Genomic DNA, 20904 nt, shown 5'->3' with positions numbered 1-20904 from the left:
GAGGCTGGCATGGGCAATACTGAAGATGAAGACTTGTGGCTACGTTCCAGTGAGACCTTAGTCACAAAGGCAGGAGGCAGGTCAGATGTGGTCCATGAATGAAAGTTTACCAACCCTAGTCTGTAAGATAAAGTCGAATGTGCCTATCGTACTGGGAATAACACTTCCACAACTGGCTATATCCTGCTTCTCCCTGGACATGCCTATTAACTCATTCCTTGTTTCGATCAAGCTGTTCTTTAATTTTCTAAAGCACCCTCCGTCTTCTCCCTTTCTGTCCTTTCTGACAACTAGCTCTCAAATACTTAAGTTCTAGACAAGAGAGTACATTCTCGGTGGCCCTCTCTACTCTCTCCTGTATTTCTTTAAGACTTTATCAATGCCTATTCATGCCTATATCACAATACTTTTTTTTTTGCAGTTACTATCATTCTATTCTTCCATATTTTTCCAGCTTTATTGAAGTATAATTGACAAATAAATTATATATATATATATTGTTTGTGATGTGATGTTTTGATACATATATACTTTGTGAAATGATTACCACAATCAGGTTAATTAACACCTCCATCACCTTACAAGGTTACCTTGTGTGTGTGTGTTAAGAATGGTTAATGTTTACTTTCTTAGCAAATTTCAAGTACATAATATTGTATTATTAACTATAGTCTCCATGCTATACATTAGATACCCAGAACATACACATCTTATAACTGAAGGCTCTCTTTGACCAGCATCTCCTCAATTGTCTTATTCCTGCTAACCACTCTTTTACTCTTTGTATGATTCCACATATAAAAGAGATCATGCAGTATTTGTCTTTCTCTGACTTATTTCACTTAGCATAATGTTCTCCAGATTCTTCCCTGTTTTTGCAAATGGCAGGATTTCTTCTTTCTTAAGCCTGATTAATATTCCATTATATATATAGATACACATACTGTACCACACTTAGGTTGTTTCTGTGTCATAGTTACTATGAATAACGCTGCAATGAACATGGGAATGCAGATATCTCTTAGAGATAGTAATGTCATTTCCTTTGGATACATACCCAGAAGTGGGACTGCTGGGTCATATGGTATTGCCATTTTTAATGTTTTGAGGAACCTCTGTACCATTTTCCATAGTGGCTATATTGATTTACAATCCCACCAAGAGTGCACAAGGATTCTCTTTCTTCACATCCTGGCCAGCACTTATTTATCACTTGTGTTTTTGCTCATAGCCATCCTAACAGATGTGAGGTGCCTCATTGCGGTTTTGATCTGCATTTTCCAATGCAGATGGGGACAAAAATGCAGATGGGGATGTTGAGGCTATACTCCCAGATTGTCCCTGCCCCTCCGTCATGCAAGATCTCTTCAGTATTCTGGATGGGATGAGAAAGAAGTGAGCCCCTTTGTCAGTATTGCACACAGATGGAGAAACCAGATGCTCCCACCGTGTCACTGTCCCCTATGGAAGAAACTGTGGGCTTAAGGAATCTCTCTTGGCACTGAATTGTGCTGCCTTGGGGGAGGGTTGACACAGAAAAGTAAAACTCTCTTCTACCCACTTCAAGCATCCAATCTCAGAGTTTTTTGCTCCAGTGGTGTGTTAGAATTTCTTAGCTGGACTCCTGGACTCCAAAAAGTATTCCTGCCCATGGGTGATTTCAGAATTGGTATTCTTGGGGAAAAAGATAGAATAATTCCTTTTATTCTATCATCTTGCTGATGTCACTCCACATCTCTTAATTACTCGGGGATAGATGAACTCGCCTTTAGGTTACACAAAGTCAAAAGAATAGACAATGCATCAATGCAAAATCTCAAACTCTCAAGAATCAGTAAAGACTTTTTTAAAAACTTCTCTTATTTTGAACTATAATGAGCAAAAGATACCATATGTAGCTAATACAGAATGGGAAAACTAACCTCTTTTGCCTATCAGATACATAGTTCAATAATTCAGATGTTTGATTCCATAAAAAAAATCTAGTGCCTTATTTCAGTAAAGAATGTGTAATAATTTAAAACAATTTTAAAAAGAAGGAACTATTGAACAATTTGAATTAGAATATGACTAAAGCATTCTTTGATTTATTCATTATTTAAAAAGATAATCAGTTTATTTCTTTTGCATTTTTGTCCAGATTTGCAAACAGTTTAAACACGTGAAAAATAATTCTTCTTCATAAGATGACTTTAAGAAGGTAATTCTGGTTGGTTTGTCAAAAAATGGGGACAAGAAATTCCAACGTCTGAGTTAATCTGTGGTGAATGAGCAAACTTATCTCTTGATACTCTTGGAATGTTAGATAACATCTCTAACGTATCTTTTGGTGAACAGAGGAAAATAACACATATGAATAATCTGACTCAGAGTGAATGAGTCTGAGGAAGTTGAGACTAACCATTGTCAACATAATTAAATGAGTTTGTAAATCCTGATAATAATATCAAACAATAATATAGTGTTAGGCACTATTCTAAATATTTAACATCTATTAACTCATTTAATTTTCAAATAACCCCTTTTCACAGTTGAGGAAACAGGCACAGAAAGTTTAAGTACCTAGCCCAAGATCATACAAGTCCCAAGAGGCAGAGCCAAGACAGAAACTGAGACAGTCTGGCTCCGGAGTCTATGCTATTAATCACTATGTTTTGTTCTTCAAATAGGGTTATCATTAATGAGGTAACACATGAGGATGGGCTTACTCGCATATGCTGTCTCCATGTAGAATGTAATTCTAATTAAATATAGCGAATCAGTTTATACTTGCTGAAATCTTCTCTTGCTGCCCTCATACTTCATTAACAAGTTGATTGAAATTTGTCATTCTATGATAGTATTTAGTAGTTTTTAGTAGTTCTGCCTTTTTTAAATGAGACTATAGAATTTCCAAATTCAGTGAAAGTTTTTATTCAAGTTCTAATTCTTTTGGTATTCAAAACTTTTGCCCAGCGCTTAGAATTTAGCAGTTGTTCAATAGAATGCTTGTTGAATAGATGGATACATTATAAAACGCGAGGCACGATAGGACGTCTGGGAGGACTCAGTAATTGGAATCAAACTTACCTGCTCAAGTTCTGAAGTAATGACAATGAAAGACAAAAGATTTAGTGTTTGGAAGGTAAAACTTCACCTCTGCTATTTCAAGCTGATATTGGAGAATGTAGTTTATACGTGCTAACAGATGTAAGGTTTAAGAGCAGTTAATCTCTTACATTAATCATCTATTGCTGTGTAAGAATTATCTCAAGATTTAGCAGCTTAAACAACAATAAACTCTTATTATATCACATTTTCTACAGACGATGAATCCAGAAGTGGCTTAGCTGGATGGTTCTGGCTATGAGGTTGCAGTCAAGACATTGGCTTGGGCGATGGTTGGAAGCTTGATTGGGGTTAGAAGCTCTGCTTCCAAGAGAGCTCCATCATATCACTGACAAGTTGATACTGGCTGTTGGCAGGAGGCTTTGATTTCTTTCCACTGGACTCTTTGAATGTCTTCATGACATTGGCAGCTGGCTTCCCCTCCAGAGGGAGTAACCCAAGAAAGAGCAAGTGAGAAATCACATTTTCTTTTACAGCTTTACCTCAGAAGTTATATGCTGTCATTTCTGCATTATATTATTGGTTTTTTATGTCAGCCAGATTCAATATGGGAGGGGACTACACAATGGCGAGGGTAAGAGGAGGCAATGTTGGTGGCCTTGTTGGATGCTGACTATCAAGTGTCCTGTCATTAGTAGTCTTCGATTGGGGCAGGCCTCCTCCATCAGTTGCCGAACCTATCCATGGGAGAACACAGTACAGGAAATGCAGGACTTTCTGTAATGCTAAAAACCAAAAAAGGGAAGAAGGAGGGGCTAAACCATGCAGGCCAAGTTTCTTTCTTCAAACTCAACAATCTGATTAGTGGTCCCAATTCACCTGAAGCAGAGAAAATGACAGGTGGCAAAGAGGCCAGGAGAGTCATAATGGAAAGAAATATTAAAAGTGGAATCATCATACAAATTTATGAGCATAAATTCTTTAAGGTAATGCTTTAATTTGTGGAGGTTTGCTGAAGATGATCACCATAATCACCTAATTTTACAAATTTTTTTTGCAGTTAAAAAGCTCTTTATGTTAATTTCCTCATTTAATTCTAACAATGTATTACTGTCCTCATTTTTCAGATGCATAAAAAGAGTAATATTAAGACTCTTGACTCTAGAGAACAAACTGAGGTTTACCAGAGGGGAGGTGGGTGGGGTGATGGGTTGTATGGATGATGGAGTTTAAGGAGAGCACTTGTCGTGATGAGCACTGGGTGACATATTAAGTGATGAATCATTAAATGCTACACTTGAAACTAATAATACACTGTATTTTAACCAATTAGAATTTAATAAAAGCTTGAAAAAAAGAGTAACATTAAAATAACAGATTTAGTTCATAGACATGGTAATACTAAGGATAAAATTCATGTCAATTTAACTTAGTACCATTGTCATTATATCTGAATGTCTCACAATCTTGGAAATAGATTTTCCTCTCAGCATGAGTAATGCATGCTGTCTGAGATATATGTGAAAAAAAAGAAGCTTTGAATTTATTGGTGGAACTGAATAAAAATTCACTACTGAACTTCAAAACACATTAGATTGAAATTTTAGAGTGAAATGGGGGAAAGTGGCCAGCCACTACAGTGTCTCATTAAGCCAGTACTAGATATAATCAATGCCACAAATTCCTCTCTTCAGATACTGCTTAGATCATTTCTTCATTCTGAGGTTAAACAATCTGAGAAAATTAGAGGGTTTATTCTTATTGAGATATTAATCATTGCAGTTAATTTTCCATGTTTCTCTTTAAAAAAATTATTTTGAGGTTTTTAAAACATGAGTTTCTGTCCTTTAATCGATGATGCAGTTTATCAGCCACTATTTCTTTGTCTGTACTTCTTTTTTTCAGATCATCTTTCACATGAAAAAGATTTAAGTTGGACACTAATAAGGATGGCATTATAAATTAATCCCCCAAAGGCATTGCTTGAATTATCAATTGACAGTAATTTGCATTGTATTGTTTTACAAGGTTTAAATGGGGAAGATTAATGTATGCATAAAAGTGGGTTAGAATATAAGTCCTGAAGCTATTGAAGAGAATACTTTGCATCAACAGATGGATTTCAGAAATTTTTGTGTGAAGATTCAGATCATGACCACATTAATTTGTTCATTCGAGATTCAACTAGAATGTATTGTACCAGGTACTATGATGAGTGCTGGACATTCAGTGGTGCCCAAAGCAAATGCATCTCTGATCCCTACAGTTTTTAATTGAGTTTATACAGTTTGTAACAAGTGAACAAGCTATTAAGTGATGAAAAATTGTGGTAAGTGCTTGCTATGGACTGAATCATGCCTCCCCAAATTCATATGTTGAACCCCAACCCCCCCACCCCCCTCCATGACTATCTTGGAGATAGGGGCTCTAAGGAGTTGATTAAATGAGGTCATATGGGTGACTGATAGAACTGGCGGCCTTATAAGAAGAGAAAGATACACCAGAGCTCGCTTTTCTCTAGGAGAACACAGAAAGAAGACGAAAATCTGTGAGCCAAGAAGAGTCCTCACAAGAACTAGACCATACTGGCACTCAGATTTCTGACTGTCAGCCTCCAAGATTGTAAGAAAATAAATTTCTGTTAAGCCCTCCAAACTATGGTATTTTGTTATGGCAGCCTGAGCTAATTAATATAGTACCATACAAGAAAAGCGTAGATGTATCTGAGCGAATATAAAGGGCCTACTTTAGATGGAATGCTCAGGGAAGGCATTTCCAAAGAGATTTTAAGGCTGGATCTGAGGAATGAGTAATAACCAGCTGTGAGCATGGTAGACTGAGGTCATGGGGTTAATAAAGATTTTCCTCCATTAGATTTGACTCGGAATGTATGGTTAGACAGAATAACATGTTTGTTATCTCTGTTTTGAAAGCCTTTCTAGTTCTTACCATGACATCACTACGCTATTCCTGTTTTAGAGATGTTGTTACACTGAAGAATCATCTGGGAGTTTAAATAGGCACAAAATCACAACATTAATCTATCAGAAACATCCCCAAAATGTATTGTTTCCAACATATTTTCTAAGCTGAAAATTGGATGTTTCCCCATAGAATTTTTATTTGAATTAATTGTTGAAATGTGTTAACTTGGTTACTGAAGTTGTTTTTCAAAATGCATTTAACCTGACCTTGGCAAGCAATGTAAATCTACAAGCCTGTTTTATTTTCATTTAAACAAGATTTAAAAGACAGTCTCTGTGTGTATACATCCTTCATTAAAATGAAATCTTATGATAATTGTATTATTTAAAAAATATCTTCAATTAAGCTCTGCACCTGATGCTTTTAATACAAATAAGCTCTTAACAAAAAACAAACCTTGTTTTACCTTGTTTACAGCATTTCCACCAGGTATTCATTTTTCTATTTTCTGTATATATATTTCAGAGGCTAAGTATTGCCTTATTCATCCCAGTATTTCTAGTTCCTAGCACGGTAATGGACATGCGATGAGTGTTTCACAAAGGTTTATTGACATGTTCTTGTTAATTTTAAAAAGTAAATGGTATGTGATTACCTTTTTAAGTAAAATATATTGATGGTGGAGAGGTGATGTTTTGGTTTTAATACCAAATAGTTGAATGGTAAATAAGCTTTAACGCCATGATTATTAGATTTGGTCAATTTTCCCTGAGATGAAATTTGAAGATGTGGTTTTAATTTATGCAACAATACTTTCTTGTTATGTTGTGGTATTTGTGGTTCAAAGAGTGTGACAGACAGGGCAATTAGAAAGAGAGGCAGGGAAGTGAGGGGTATGGGAGTTTGTCCAATTTGTATAATCCATGAAACACATCTGGGAGATTGTTGGAATAAAACTTCTTCATTGGGTAAGTGAAGAGAGCCACATCATGTGATCTGGATATTTGTAGAGTAGCATCTCTCTTTCTATTCACAGAATAAGCTTTTCCTGTTACATACACAATAATAATAGCGCTAGGTAATCGAACTGAAAAATGCTAAAATCCTGTTGTGATTGAGACCTTCAGTTAGACACATGTCGGGACCACCGACTGTGTAGCTAGACCACCAGGGTCACAATTCCGGCTTTGGCACTGACGAGCCGCGTAGCCGTGGATAGGTTAGCTACCTTCTCTGGACCTCAATTTCTTCGCTTGTAAAGCAAAGATAATACTAGTGCCTCCTGAATAGATTTTATTAGGATTCAAGCACTTTATGGAACACTACGAGTAGTACCTTGCATGGAGCTGGCTTTATATAAAGTGTTCAATGAATAATAATGAGCAGTCATATTAAAATACAAGTGTATCACTGTACGTTATAGAGAAGGGAATCCAAGACTCTATCAAGTGCTTCGGATCACGGAGTGGGGTTCACGGGAGAAGAGTTCCAATCCAAAGCTTCTGATTTCCAAGCCTGTCAGCCATATGTGTGCCTGCTTCTTTCTAATTAAGCTGCCCAGATTTAGAAATTCTCTGCTTCACAGGGCTGGAGTGTAAAAAGAATTATATATAGCTTCACAAAGAATAAAATCAAAGATCTTTGAGAAAAGCTGATCTGTGTGTGTAACATAAGGGGTACTCCCAAGAATGTGATGTGCTGCTTTGCCGTGAGCCACCTAGAAATGCACGTGACCCTTTCCCTAAGAAGGAACAAAAAGCATTAAGGAAAACAAATGTCCGGCTCACGGGAAAAGGACGTAAAATTAGATGCGTCGTTGAAATAAAAAGTGATAAACTCTTTGCCACTTAAAATTCCTTTTGGAATGAGCAAAATATAAATCAATAACAAATGGATTCAATTATTTATTACAAACTGCTTCAAAGAATACTTTTCAAATGTATAAATTAATAAAGACTTTGAAAAGGTCAGAACAAAGCAAACAGAGAATTCCTTGGGCCGTCTTGACATATGTGAATCAGTAGTCTGTGCTGCTGTGGGGGCCGCGTCATGAAGCCTGGAGACCAGAGCGGGCATTTAGAACCTGGGGAGCCAGATGGAGCTGCTGCGGCTGAAGCCTCCCGCTGAGGCTCGACGGATGGATGCCGAACAGCTTCCCATCCGCTTGCCCTGACTTGTGCGTTGCATTGATGACATTGTGAAAAGTGTGCATGTCGGAGCTGTATTAAAATTAACAAGAAACCTAAAGGACCTTGAGGTATTGACTATTGTCTGTCACCAAAAGAGCAAACTATGTAAAAAAAAAAAAAAATAGGATTGTTGATGCAAGGTATACATATGTTGCCTTCTGATATGTGAAAATGAGCCTGGCCTTGGAATTAGAGTCACATCTATGTCACCTTAGCCAGTTCTTGGTGTAACATGTGGGTAATAGTCTCTTTTTCATTCCTGGCCTTGCTTTTATAAAAACAAAACTATTCGCGTGTAGTTGGCACACAACATTACCCTAGTTTCAGGTGTACAGCATAGCGATTCAACTTCTGTGTGTGCTCTGCTCTGCTCAGTGTAAGTGTAGCCACCGTCTGCCACCACACAACGGTATCATGATGGCATTGACTATATTCCCCGTTAGGCCTTTTATCCCCAAGACTTACTCATTCCGCAACTAGAAGCTTTGCTTTCTTGAAATATTTATTCTTCAAATACGTTTTAATGCCTTTGGATTTAAATGGCCTCTACCATTTTACAGGCTGTTAGAGGCGAGACAGACCAAAAAAAAAAAAAAAAAAAAAAAAAAGATACAATTCAGTTTAAGTGTCGGGGAGTTGTTTCATTGAAGGCATCTCCCACATTGTGAGACTGGAAGCACTGCAAAGCTGAATACTGCCAAGGGCTGGCAGAGCGGTTGTGGGTATGGGAGCCCTCAGCCATTCTACGGATCAGCCTGGCACTCTTCAGAAAAATTCAGTATGAACATGTCTTATAACTTAGCAGTTCCACTCCAGGGTCCATATTCCAAAGTTCTTACGTGTTTGTGATGGGCCTTTAGAAGCATTGTCATTGTAGCATCTGTACACGTGTGACGTGAGTGTGTACGTGTGACAGTGTATGCAAAAGTGTACGTGTGTGTGTGTGTGTATTTGTGTGGGTGTGAACGTGCGCGAGTATGGATATGTGAGTACGAGCTTGTGTATGTGCACATGTGATCGCAGGTTCTTACTGGCATCCCACGTGGCCAGCGGTGGGGGACGCACGCCTGGAGCTATATGCCGCCGTTAGATGTGATGGATTACACAAAGTCTGAGCCCCAGAGTTGGATCTTAAATACATGATATTTAGTGAAAAGTAAGAAATGAGAACTTTAAGAAAATATATTTACATATATTTGGAAGTACGTGTGCTCATGCTACACACATTTGGGAAAAACATGCAAATGAAGACAATTCCCATGAAACGAGATGAAGAACTGCCATCGTTGCAGGTGGTGGAGGCAGAGACACGAGCGACTGAGGAGCTAACAGTTAACGAAGAAGTACCTCCAGTAAGAGAGGAACTTTGGGGGCGCCTGGGTGGCTCAGTCATTAAGTGTCTGCCTTCAGCTCAGGTCATGATCCCGGCGTTCTGGGGTCAAGCACCGCATCGGGCTCCCCACTCAGTGGGAAGCCTGCTTCTCCCTCTCCTACTTCCCCTGCTTGTGTTCCCTCTCTCGCTGCCTCTCTCTTTGTCAAATAAATAAATAAAATCTTTAAAAAGTTATTTTATTTTTGGGGCGCCTGGGTGGCTCAGTCGTTAAGCGTCTGCCTTCAGCTTGGGTTGTGATCCCAGGGTCCTGGGATGGAGCCCTGAGTCAGCTCCCTGCTCAGCGGGAAGCCTACTTCTCCCTCTGCTGCTCCCCCTGCTGGTGTTCTCTCTCGCTGTCTCTCTCTCTGTGTCTCTCTCTCGCTGTCTCTCTCCAAATAAATAAAATCTTAAAAAAAAAAAAAAAGGGAGGAACTTTGTTTGGACCCTTGATGATAATGTGGCATGAACTGAGAAGTACAATTAACTCAAATCTTTGCTCCTAAGTTCCAAGAAATAAAAATGTTGGACAAAGGGAAAGTTTTAAGACAGGCTCCGCATCACAACAGCACAGACTTCAAGCGAAGGGACAGAGAGGCAGCCAGAGCCTAGATGACGCAGGACCTCACATCCTGTTGTCACATTTGCATGCGATCCTGAGGTTTATGGGAAGGATTTGCAACTAGAGAGTGACGTGCTACTTTTTGTGCTTTAAACTATTCTCTCTTTAATTTGGGGGAATCTATCCATACTTAAGGCCAGTTCAAGTCCCCCCTCTTTTTTTTAAGACATATTTATTCAGTGTCATGATCAGACTATTACATTTAGCAATCAACAGCATGGTTGCAAAAAAAAAAATCTACATTAAAACCCATTGTTGGAAGGCTTTACACTTGCCACAGAACAGAAACCAAAATAACCTGTTATACAATTAGTCACAAATACAGTCTTCGAGGTTTTTGCCCATACACAGGAGCACTGTCTAGGACATGTCTTCTTTGTAGCAGCAAGGCGCTGCCACTGCTGTGCTTGGCTGAGGTCACAAATCTGTTGTAACCTGTAGCTTCCCTGACACTTCTCCGGCTCTCGTCTCCTGCTCAGCTTTGTTTCCTGGCAGTCATGAAAACCTCCTGCCACTGCCGTAGCTATTGCTGCTGCTGGAACCACCACAGCCACCTTGGTTTCGTGGTTTGGCAAAGTACTGGCCTCCACCACCATAGGGGCCAGTGTTCTGCCTCCAAAATTTCCTCCTTTCATGGGTCCAAAATTTGAGGATTGATTGTTGTAATTGCCACGAGCATTATAGCTGCCGCCACCTCCAAAGTTGCTTCCTAGGACATCATTACCGAATCCGCCCTAGCCACCCCCACTGCCACCGTATCCACCACCACCTCCACGGCCGCAAAAGCCACCTCGCCCACTGAAGTTCCCTCCATGAACAAAGCTGTCATTCCCACCAAAACTACCTCCACAACCACCACCAAAGTTTCCAGAACCACTTTGGCCTCTTTGCCTGGAGGAAGCACTAGCCATCTCTTGCTTAGACAGGCTTTCCTCACTTCACAGTTGTGGCCACTGACGGTGTGGTATTTTTGAATGACAGTCTTGTCCACAGAGTCATGGTCATCCAATGTTACAAAAGCAAAGCCCCTCTTTCTGTCACTGCCTCAGTCAGTCGTGATCTCAATCACTTCAATTTTCCCATACTGTTCAAAATAATCTCTTAGATGGTGTCCTTCAGTGTCTTCTTTAATGCCCAACAAAAACCTTTCTCGCAGTTAAGTGGGCACCAGGTCTTTGAGAGTCTTCTCTCGAGCAGCCCTCTTTGGTTCCACAACTCTTCCATCCACCTTGCGTGGCTTTGCATTCGTGGCTGCATCTGCCTCCTCCACAGTGGCCTACGTGACAAACCCAAAGCTTCTGGAGCGTGTGGTGCTTGGATCTCTCATGAGCAGACGGTCCATAAGCGTTCCTCATTGCTCAGAATGGCTCCTCACACTCTCATCGGTTGTTACAAAGCTCGAGCCTCCGGTGAAGAGCGTCCGCAGCTGTCCGGGCTCTCTGGGAGACTCTGACCTGGACGTGACGGCGGTGGGAGGGGAGACTTTAACGATGCTTACTCGGCAGCGTCCTTGGGCAGAAAGGAGTCTCAAGTCTCTTTTCATCCACAAAGTGCCTTCTTAACCCAGTTCTGAGTGAATTGGATATAATCTCTTCTGTGAACCCCTGTAGCATTAGTAGTTTCCTACGCATTTAGCTTATTCTTTATCATAATTCTATATCCCTTCCTTATCTTTCCTTTTGATGTCTAGTAAACTAGATCATACAATTATAGATGGCAGAAAAGGCCAAATCATCCCATGTTTAGTACAGATAAAAGTGAGTCGAATCACAGGGGATATGGTTTAAAGGTGGGAGAGGAAGTCCTACGGAAGGACGATGGCTTAGTTAGGCGAGACACCACGTAGGGGAATATAGCGGTTTCCTGGGACGTGTGGTCAAAGAAGAAAGCAATTCAGTGAGGGTCAGAGGGGTGGACAGTAAAACCAAAGGAGAATTTTGTTTTCAAGGTGAGACTTTTGATCTCATAAAGAAACTCCCAGTCTTTTGAGAATCATCTTAGGGGTCATGAAGCACGGTCTCCATCCATTTGGGTTTTCATCTTATGTTAATAGTTCTGGTAATCTGCAGGGGAAAACGTAGCTGCTCCTGAATTAGTCAACTGCGATGTTAAGACAGTGTCTGGATTTAGCATTGGATAGATGATACGACCTTCAAAAATATGGAATGCACATTCCAGGCATACACGGAGTCCTTTAATTATTTGAAATATAAGGTTAATATTCCCGATTAGGTAAAACTATTAATGGAAAGGTTTCATTATTTGCTTCAATTTCATTGATTAGATTACATATTATGAAGATTTCTAAATCCATAACTTTAAAGCACATTCCTGCTTTAGTCTTTTATAAATAAAATGAATGTTTGGTAAATCCATTTCTTAGTTGAATCTTTTCCTGCCAGCTCAACCACAGAATTCAGAAATAAATATGAATTTTATGTAAAAACTTTCCAAAAGGTTTTGTTAGTGCAGTAGTAATTCCCAAATTCTTTGGCAACAGGCCCATGAAAATGTTTATTAACTATCTCCCCATGTCCCAAAGTTCCCACCATCTCTTCCTGCCCCACCTCTTTCTCCTCTAAACCTTCCTATCAGCTAGGAATTCTGGTGGGTTTCCAGTGGCTTTCAATTCAAAACGTTTATAAAAACTTTTGTGTAGTTATAGTGATATACACATTTTCACAAATCTGTGTTTGGTCATGTATTCCTAGCGGCGATATGCTTCTGTACAAGTATTCGAGGGAGTAGTCCCTTTTCACTGCATGCTATTTGCCAGTACAAAGGCAGCCTTTGCCAGATTTAGTTCCAGCAAAGTGGAGGGCTGCCCAAGCATTTGCTTCATTTGGAATATTCTGGTACTCAAATATTTACATGGAGCCCCCAAATCCTCTGGCTTGGATCTGTCATATTATTTCCAATGCATTGTCTATTTACAAAACCATTTAGTTTGGATGGTGGTATAGACCTGGCCTCGTTTAGGAGAGGAGGCCGTGAAAGTGCCATTATTGGTCTCTGTTAAAACAAGATTAGCCAACTCACTGGGAGTTGCACAAACAGAAGAAATCTCACCCATTCTAAAGTGTTCTTGTTTCTTCATAAATTTCTCTTTGAAACATACTACAACATGCTGCTTTTCTGAATTAGTTCTTGGAATGTTTTTCTGAAGGTTTCCTGAAGTCGTGACTGATAAGAGCTACTTGGAACGGTGTTGAATAATTTTAAAAGAAAGACAAAAATTGGCTTTTTAGGCACCTATGACCATGATGTGAAAAAATTTGAAAACTTAGCACGAATGTAGCGGATCGTGTTTTAACTAAAGACTTACTACTACAAATGCAATTCTCTCACTGGGAGCGCGAAGCCAATACGCATAGGCATTCTGTAGACAGACGGTTGATTTTGTGGATTTCTTATGTGGAAGAAAGGACAACATGTTTTATATAACATTTTCTTCCATATTCTGGATTAATACAGTGGACAAGTGCAAAATATATTATCTGCCAAGTGCAAGTATAATTCACACAGATGGACTGCAAGTGTCTGATTAGGTTAATGAACTGATTTAGGTAGTGTTGCTGCACAAGAGGTTTACCGACTAAAGAATGTTCTGCTCTGAGGACAGAAGATCATGTCTAACTGCATTAAAGATACTTAATTACACACACATTTTAAAATAGCAGTGAGCATACTGACATTTATCTACAAGCATTAAATAATATATTGTCCGCATTATATTTTAATTCTGGTGCCCTCTCCTTTGCACTGCCAACAAAGTTTGCTAAATAAGTAATTTAATGCTTGCTGCTTGGTCAGAACAAAGTGCCGCTAAGAGATACTGTCTCTGTAATGGAGCGCCATTTGTCTGCATGAGAGAAATATTAATCTTGGCTTGGTGATTTTATATTTTTCTTAAGAAATGTTACTCAGTGGGGCGCCTGGGTGGCACAGTCATCAAGTGTCTGCCTTAGGCTCAGAATGTGATCCTGGCGTTCTGGGATCGAGCCCCACGTCAGGCTCCTCTGCTGGGAGCCTGCTTCTTCCTCTCCCACTCCCCCTGCCTGTGTTCCCTCTCTGGCTGGCTGTCTTTCTCTCTCTCTGTCAAATAAATAAATAAAATCTTAAAAAAAAGAAAGAAAGAAAGAAAGAAAGAAATGCTACTTGAATATGCCAATAGACTTAATGAATTTGCAAATTCTAAAAATGTGCATGTCGATTTTTGAATTAAACTCAGCTTCTTTTTATCTTAAGCAATCTAAGTGCAGCCCTGTCTTTGAAGTAAACTTGATAATCCCATAGTACTTTGCATTTATTTCCACTACAGCGTATTATCGTCTTATAATTTTTTAAAATAAATCTGCTACCAGATTAGAGAGTAGAGCTTTCTGTTGCACAGAACTATAAACTCACCTCTTTATTTTCGATTTCATGCATGCGATCTGGTACATTGGAGAAATGCTACGTGCTTCATAAATGTTGAATACATATTACCTTGCAGAGCACAGCTACTTCCTGCTCAAATATGCATATACTGAGGAAAAAACCTCCATTAATTGCTTCACTGATTTAAATTTGGTGCTATGTCACTCATTAATTTGTGTCAAAGAAAGTGAAATAAATCAAGGAAATACTGATACCAGTTTGACCTGCTTTTTCTTGAGCTTTCTAACAAGGGTCACTCTCCAAGTTTAGGCAAAGCAGGTCCTTGAAGCACTAGTTTTGCAGTCTTTAAGTATTAGACCCAAGAAACCTTACATTTCTTACAGAACAGTAAACTTGCTTCACTGATGACCTTAAGACGGCACATAAATATTATTCTTGGGTTGTCTGATAGCAATGGAGTCCACAAGCCATGCTTTGCTGTTCTTTAAGCATTTTAACAGATATTTCCATGGATGATGTCGGCTTTTTCCTTTTCTGCCTTATAAAAAGAATAACTTGGCACTTTAAAAAAATAAGTTTCCTTAAAGGCTTTTTTGGAGCACCAGGAATTCAGATTTTTATAAGCCCCCTAGATGATTCTTATTTTAAGCAAATTTAATAACCCTGGACAAATTGATTTAAAACTGTTTCCCTTGGGGTACCTGGGTGGCTCAGTCAGTTAAGCATCAGGCTCTTGATCTCGGCTCAGGTCAAGGTCTCAGGTCCCTTAGACCGAGCCCCTCGATGGGCTTCGTGCTCAGCACGAGTCTGCTTGGGATTCTCTCTCCCTCTCCTTCTGCCCCTCCCCCAACCACACTCTCAATCTCTCTCTCTCTAAAATAAATAAAATAATTTTTAAAAACCTGTTTCTTTTGTGTTTTAAATGTAACTTCTTAGGAAGAAACTGGCATCTGTTTATGGGGAAGAGAGAGGGGGAAGAGAGAGAGAGACTGAGAATACACCTGTTATTAAGAGGGTGAAGGAAAACATCCTCAAGCCCAGCACCGCTGGTCGTCTAGTATCTGCTATTACTTGGCATAACCTTTCTAGAGGGTGTATGAAAACAAATGAGAATCCTTAAAATGGCACATGCATTTTGACCCTTCAATTTGTCTTCTAATAATTTATTTTAAGTCAGTCATCATGACATTATGCAAAGATACAGCTAGAAAGATGCACACTAGAGTAGTTTTTAATAATAAACGAAACATTGGAAGTAATGTGAACGTTCAAGCATTTGATTAAAGGAACTACGTTTCTAACACTAGACTTCTCTTTCCTGACCTTGGAATAGGTTATATTTTATACACTCTTTGCAATGTGTGCTTCTTAGTACTCAGCATACATAATCCTTTGTTTATATTTGTTTTTTTCCATTACATTATAAAGCCCAGAGAGACAGAGACTGAGTTATTCTATCTGTAATACTTAGAGTTTGATAAACAAGTAACTCCAAAGAAACTGTGTTGAATGATAAAGAGGAACCATACAGTCAGAAAATATTATAGAAAGATAGTTATAGTCTCAGAAAGTTAATGACATCTTCAGTTGTTTAAAAACAATGATAAAACAGCATTTCCAATGTGTTCCTGCCATAGGAAGAAAGATATGTGCATAAAAATTAAGAAGTTTAATTACCAGAAAGAAAGCATTGGTTGCATTGTAGGCTTGCATTTATTGTTAAGTTTTGCATTTACTGTCAGTTTTCCTACCTATAATCTTTAAATTGTGTTTAATAAGAATATATCACCTTTGTATTACGATAACAAACACTATAATGTTCTATATTATTTTTTTAACACTGTAACATTTTAATTCATAAATACGCCTGCCTGAAATCAGGTATTTAAAGAAAGACAAAGACTAAGAGACATGCTAGGTCTCAGAACTTTGAAATAAGGTGTGTTATGGCAATGTGGTATATGATAGTAGGGAGCAGGTGTGAGAGTAGGAGAGCTGAATGCCGTGGGCCCCGTGTGGGAGCGATTTTTACAATAGGAGAGCAGAGTAAGGCATGGTCTTGACTATGAGAAGCAAGAGGACATGAGTCCAGCTTCCTATTCCAAAGTATGTAGTGTGTAAGAGAATAAATAGTGACCATTTGATAAAAGTATTTAGAATTTCTTTTAAAGTTGGGATATCACACAGACACATGCACACTTATATTGCCCTGTGTATGTATATATTGGCACTTTCTATCAAGCGTCCTCTTTGATGTCCCATCAAGGATTTGTGATCATAGAAGGACTGAGTGTTGGCTTAAGTTCTACCAGAAGCAAAGCCTGAAACAAAGGCTTTCAGGCAGTGATGTTTTGGGAAGTGATACTGGGGAGCAGGATCAAGGGACCGGTAGGGGAGGGAGTGAATCTAGAAAGAAAAGGCAGCCAATAAAGGGATATAATGAGTTGGCCACTGCCGTAACAACTGGTGCCCAGTGTCACAGGACCTTCTACAGAGACTTAGGAAACACATCTCGGAAATAAAGATCTGCCCATCAACTCCTCTTTCCATCGGCAAGCGGTGGTCTACGTGTGCGTGAGTTCCCCCACGCTGGGGTTGTGAGTCCACGGGTGATGACTTATTCCAGGCCAAAGTGCTCAAAACGCTCAGAACAGAAAGCAGGAGGTCTGCGGTGCTTTTTGGAGGCTGCGCCCGCAAGGGCAGGTTCAGAGCTTATTGAACTTTGCGCGGGCCTGCTTGCCGCAGCGGGGCTGCCGGGAGGTGGAGCGGGGAGGATTTGAAGAGGTGCAGGAGGTAGCGAGTTCACAGACACTTAGCAAGACAAACCGAAATTGCCATGTAATTCTCGGCTTCCACGCCCCGTCCGCTCCCGTAAATCACATATCCTTATATATAGCTGGACTCTTAAGGAGAATAGTCACATGACGTAACTAGGGGCGCTGCTAGCACATGCAGGGCTTTTCAATGAATTACAGAAAGTGCTCTTGTCGTGTGGATGAATTACACAAAGATGACCCTTTTGGGGGGGGGGATATATATACATATATCCCTTTCTGTAGGCATCTCAGTCCCAGCCCCAGGAGTATGTTTTTGTAACGTTCACTAAACACAGCCCTCTAACAACAAAATATCAAAAGATAAGACAAAGAGTATTAAACTAAATAAATGGTATGAAAAGAAAAATGTCTAGATTAAATGTGTAACTCCTAATTACTAATATATAAACTAAATAGATTCCAATCCTATTGTTCTAACTCCCATTAGAAAAACAGTAGGGCTTTCTTAGAGCTTTTAAATTGGGTTGCTTTAAAATTCGTTTGCGTGCATCAGTCTTTTTCTTTCACTAGATTACATGCATTGATAAAGTCTGAATTAAGTTTCAAAAATGTGATTCTCTCTTTAAGTATAGTATCAGTCAAACACTTCTGATTTTGGCTCAGAGAAAGTTTTCCAGGGGTGGTAATGTTTCAATGAATTGACTACAGACAACCTCTATGCTCTTAAAAGCCTTGATATTTTGTTTTTTGTACCTGTGCTCAGAAACATACATTATGAAGTTGTCTCATCAATACATATGCCTATATATTTTGGAAATTCATTTTTTAATTATTAAATTTAGTTAGGAAACAATAAATAAACCACTATGTTCAGGACTAAAAGCCTCATCATTATAATTTTAGAGAAGTATCTCTCTCTCTCTCTCTCTCTTTTTTTTTTTTTTACGATTTTATGTATTTATTTGTCAGAAAGAGAGAGAGAGCACAGCAGGGGGAGCAGCAGGCAGAGGGAGAAACAGGCTCCCTGTTGAGCAAGGAACCCTACGTGAGGCTCAATCTCAGGACCCTGAGATCATGACCTGAACCGAAGACAGATGTTGAAGAGAAGTATTCTCTTGTTAATATTTGGCACTGTTAGCAAAAATATCCATTATTCTATGGAATATTTAAATGATGCTAGTTACTCTTAACTCTGTGTATACAGGGGATCTAAAAGTTTAAACTATCCCAGTGCTTACTTGTCTTCTCTCTTTCTCTCTTTTTCATTCTCTCTCTATCCCCCTCTCAATATGTGTAAATTCTCTGTGTGTATTTATATGGTTATCTACAAACATACACTTAGAAAACCATTAACTCCACTAATGACTTGATGAAAGATTTAGCTACATTGTTTGTGTTGATATTGGTGACCTTCTAGAAATTGCTATCACCAGCAGTACATTACCTTACCAGCTGCTGATATGATGTGAAACACGAATATTTAGTGGGATACACAGAACCAGTTCTCCAACTTTTTCTTACATGAGAAACAATAAACAATTTAATCCCAGAGGCTATTCAGTTACCTCCTGTGTGTGTGCGTGCATTCTTTTTAGTCACCTACTAGGTACAATTATCTTAACATTGAAAAGTCGTTTTCAGTATCTACCCATTAAAATACATCAAATATTAAAAAACAATGTTAAAAATAAGCACAAATATTATGTAGCTCCTATCATATAATGAATCAAAAGGGATATGACAGTTTGTATCTATAAATATTATCGATACATCATTAAAATACATAAAACTGTCACAAATAAACTAAACCACTAAATGCCTGAAAAACCGGGATCCCTTAATCTTTTAAAATGTTTACTGTTGTTCATATTTAGCTCTTCGCATAAAATATTAATTGGCATATGGTTTTGGAAATTAAAAATTTTGTGAGACAATTACTTAAGAATCCTTGCCAGGAATGACAATGCCATGAAATGGAAGGAGTCATTATTAAAGAGTCATAAAAACCGAAAAGTAGTCCTAACTCTGCTTCAAGACCACTGTGTGAGTTGGGAAGTCGCTGAACCATTCTGGGTCATTTTCCCTATCTGCGAAGGTGTCAGACTGATAAATTCCAAGACTTCAACTCTACTCTTCTTCACATTTACTTGGTTCTGATAAGTGCCTAAAGTTGGGAGTGGTGAAAGAATAAGGAAATGTGTTTCAGTCACTCTGTTCTGTCCCCTTTCCCTCTGACTGCATGCCTTGCCCTGACACTAATGATAATAATAATAATGATGATGATGATGAGAGTATAATAGTAATTATTATTACAGCAATTATCAACTGGATGCTCAATGTGTGCCAAACTCTGAGCCGAGCCTTTGTTTACATCAACTCATTTACTATCCCAGTGCCCTGAGTAAGATCCTGTTAGGGTTATTACAAAACTAAGTAAACTGAAGCACAAAGTTAAGCATTCCTCTGAAGCTTACACAATCAGTGTTAAGGCAGGGCTGCACTTGACATCTGGTTCCAGAGCCCGTTCTCTTAACTGTTAACCATTGGGGACCTTGCCAGCCTGGAGGGCAGGTGGGCCAAGGGCCGCCACAGCCAGAAGAAGAGCCTCTATCCATCTTAGATTTCAGCCAGAGATCCCTAACTCCGTCACACCCACACATGGCTATGTGTTGGCAATGGGGCAAGTTTTAAGAGGTCAAAAAGGTTGAGGAGAGTGCCTCAAAGACAGTTTTCTGCTTTCATGACTATAGACCCGGTTGCCCTAGGGCTCTGCGTTGGCCTTAGAACAACTGTGCAATAATCCTGCACCTGAGTTGGGAAAGACATGAATGGGAGCCGAAACTAAATATTTACAATTTTCTTCCAGCCTGTTTTCTACCTCCAATGCTTTTGAAATTCTGGGACATTGACCTACTAGTAGACTTTAAATCAATTTAGTAGTTTGAAATCAGCATTAAAAAAAGAACAATAGAATTAAAAAATTTCAGAGTTCATCGTTAAGAGTAAAGGTAAATACTATTTTTTTGAAGTGCTTGTTTCAGGAGCACGAGCGGGCGTTGTGTGTCTTTATTGGGTTATAATATAAAAGATATTTCTCACTGTAGAGAATATTCAGAAAAGTTTGGAAATTATCCGTCTATCACAAGGTAGAAGGGGGAAGAGCATGAAAATCAAGCTCAGTGTGTTATGCAAGATGACCAGCAGTGTTCTAGCTAAACACTGCGACAGTTTCAATGTGAAACAATTATACCTGCTCCACCTCAATGTGAATTCTTCCTTAAATGAAGTCATTTCGATGATCTTCGCCAAGAGAAAACAAAACATTATTATTCTCCTACCAAGTGGATCTGTAGGAAGATTTAAAGCCGTCATTTTCCTTCTGTTCCATTTTGCGCTTAAGAGAGATTCTTTATTGTTTGGGTATTTTTCTTTTTTAATTTTTGTTTTGTCAAGTTTTTGGCTGTCATTTCTTTCCCAAAGTGTAATAAACTTCACTAATCTTGTACAGTAGAAATTTTACTAATTCTTTATCTTTAAACAAGAAAACAAAACACGGAAATAGCATGAATATTGGAGTCTAGGATGCTTTGTGTC

General features: G+C 38.9%; 1 pseudogene; it reads right to left on the bottom strand.

The window, feature by feature from the left end:
• Positions 1-10071: 10071 nt before the first annotated feature.
• LOC100484904 lies at positions 10072-11752 on the bottom strand (annotated as a pseudogene).
• Between the last annotated feature and the right edge of the window lie 9152 nt (positions 11753-20904).

This window comes from Ailuropoda melanoleuca, chromosome 5 (assembly GCF_002007445.2).
Source record: "Ailuropoda melanoleuca isolate Jingjing chromosome 5, ASM200744v2, whole genome shotgun sequence".
NCBI lineage: Eukaryota > Metazoa > Chordata > Mammalia > Carnivora > Ursidae > Ailuropoda > Ailuropoda melanoleuca.
Note: the sequence above shows the minus strand (reverse complement) of the source record. Positions and strands in the feature narration are given on the sequence as shown.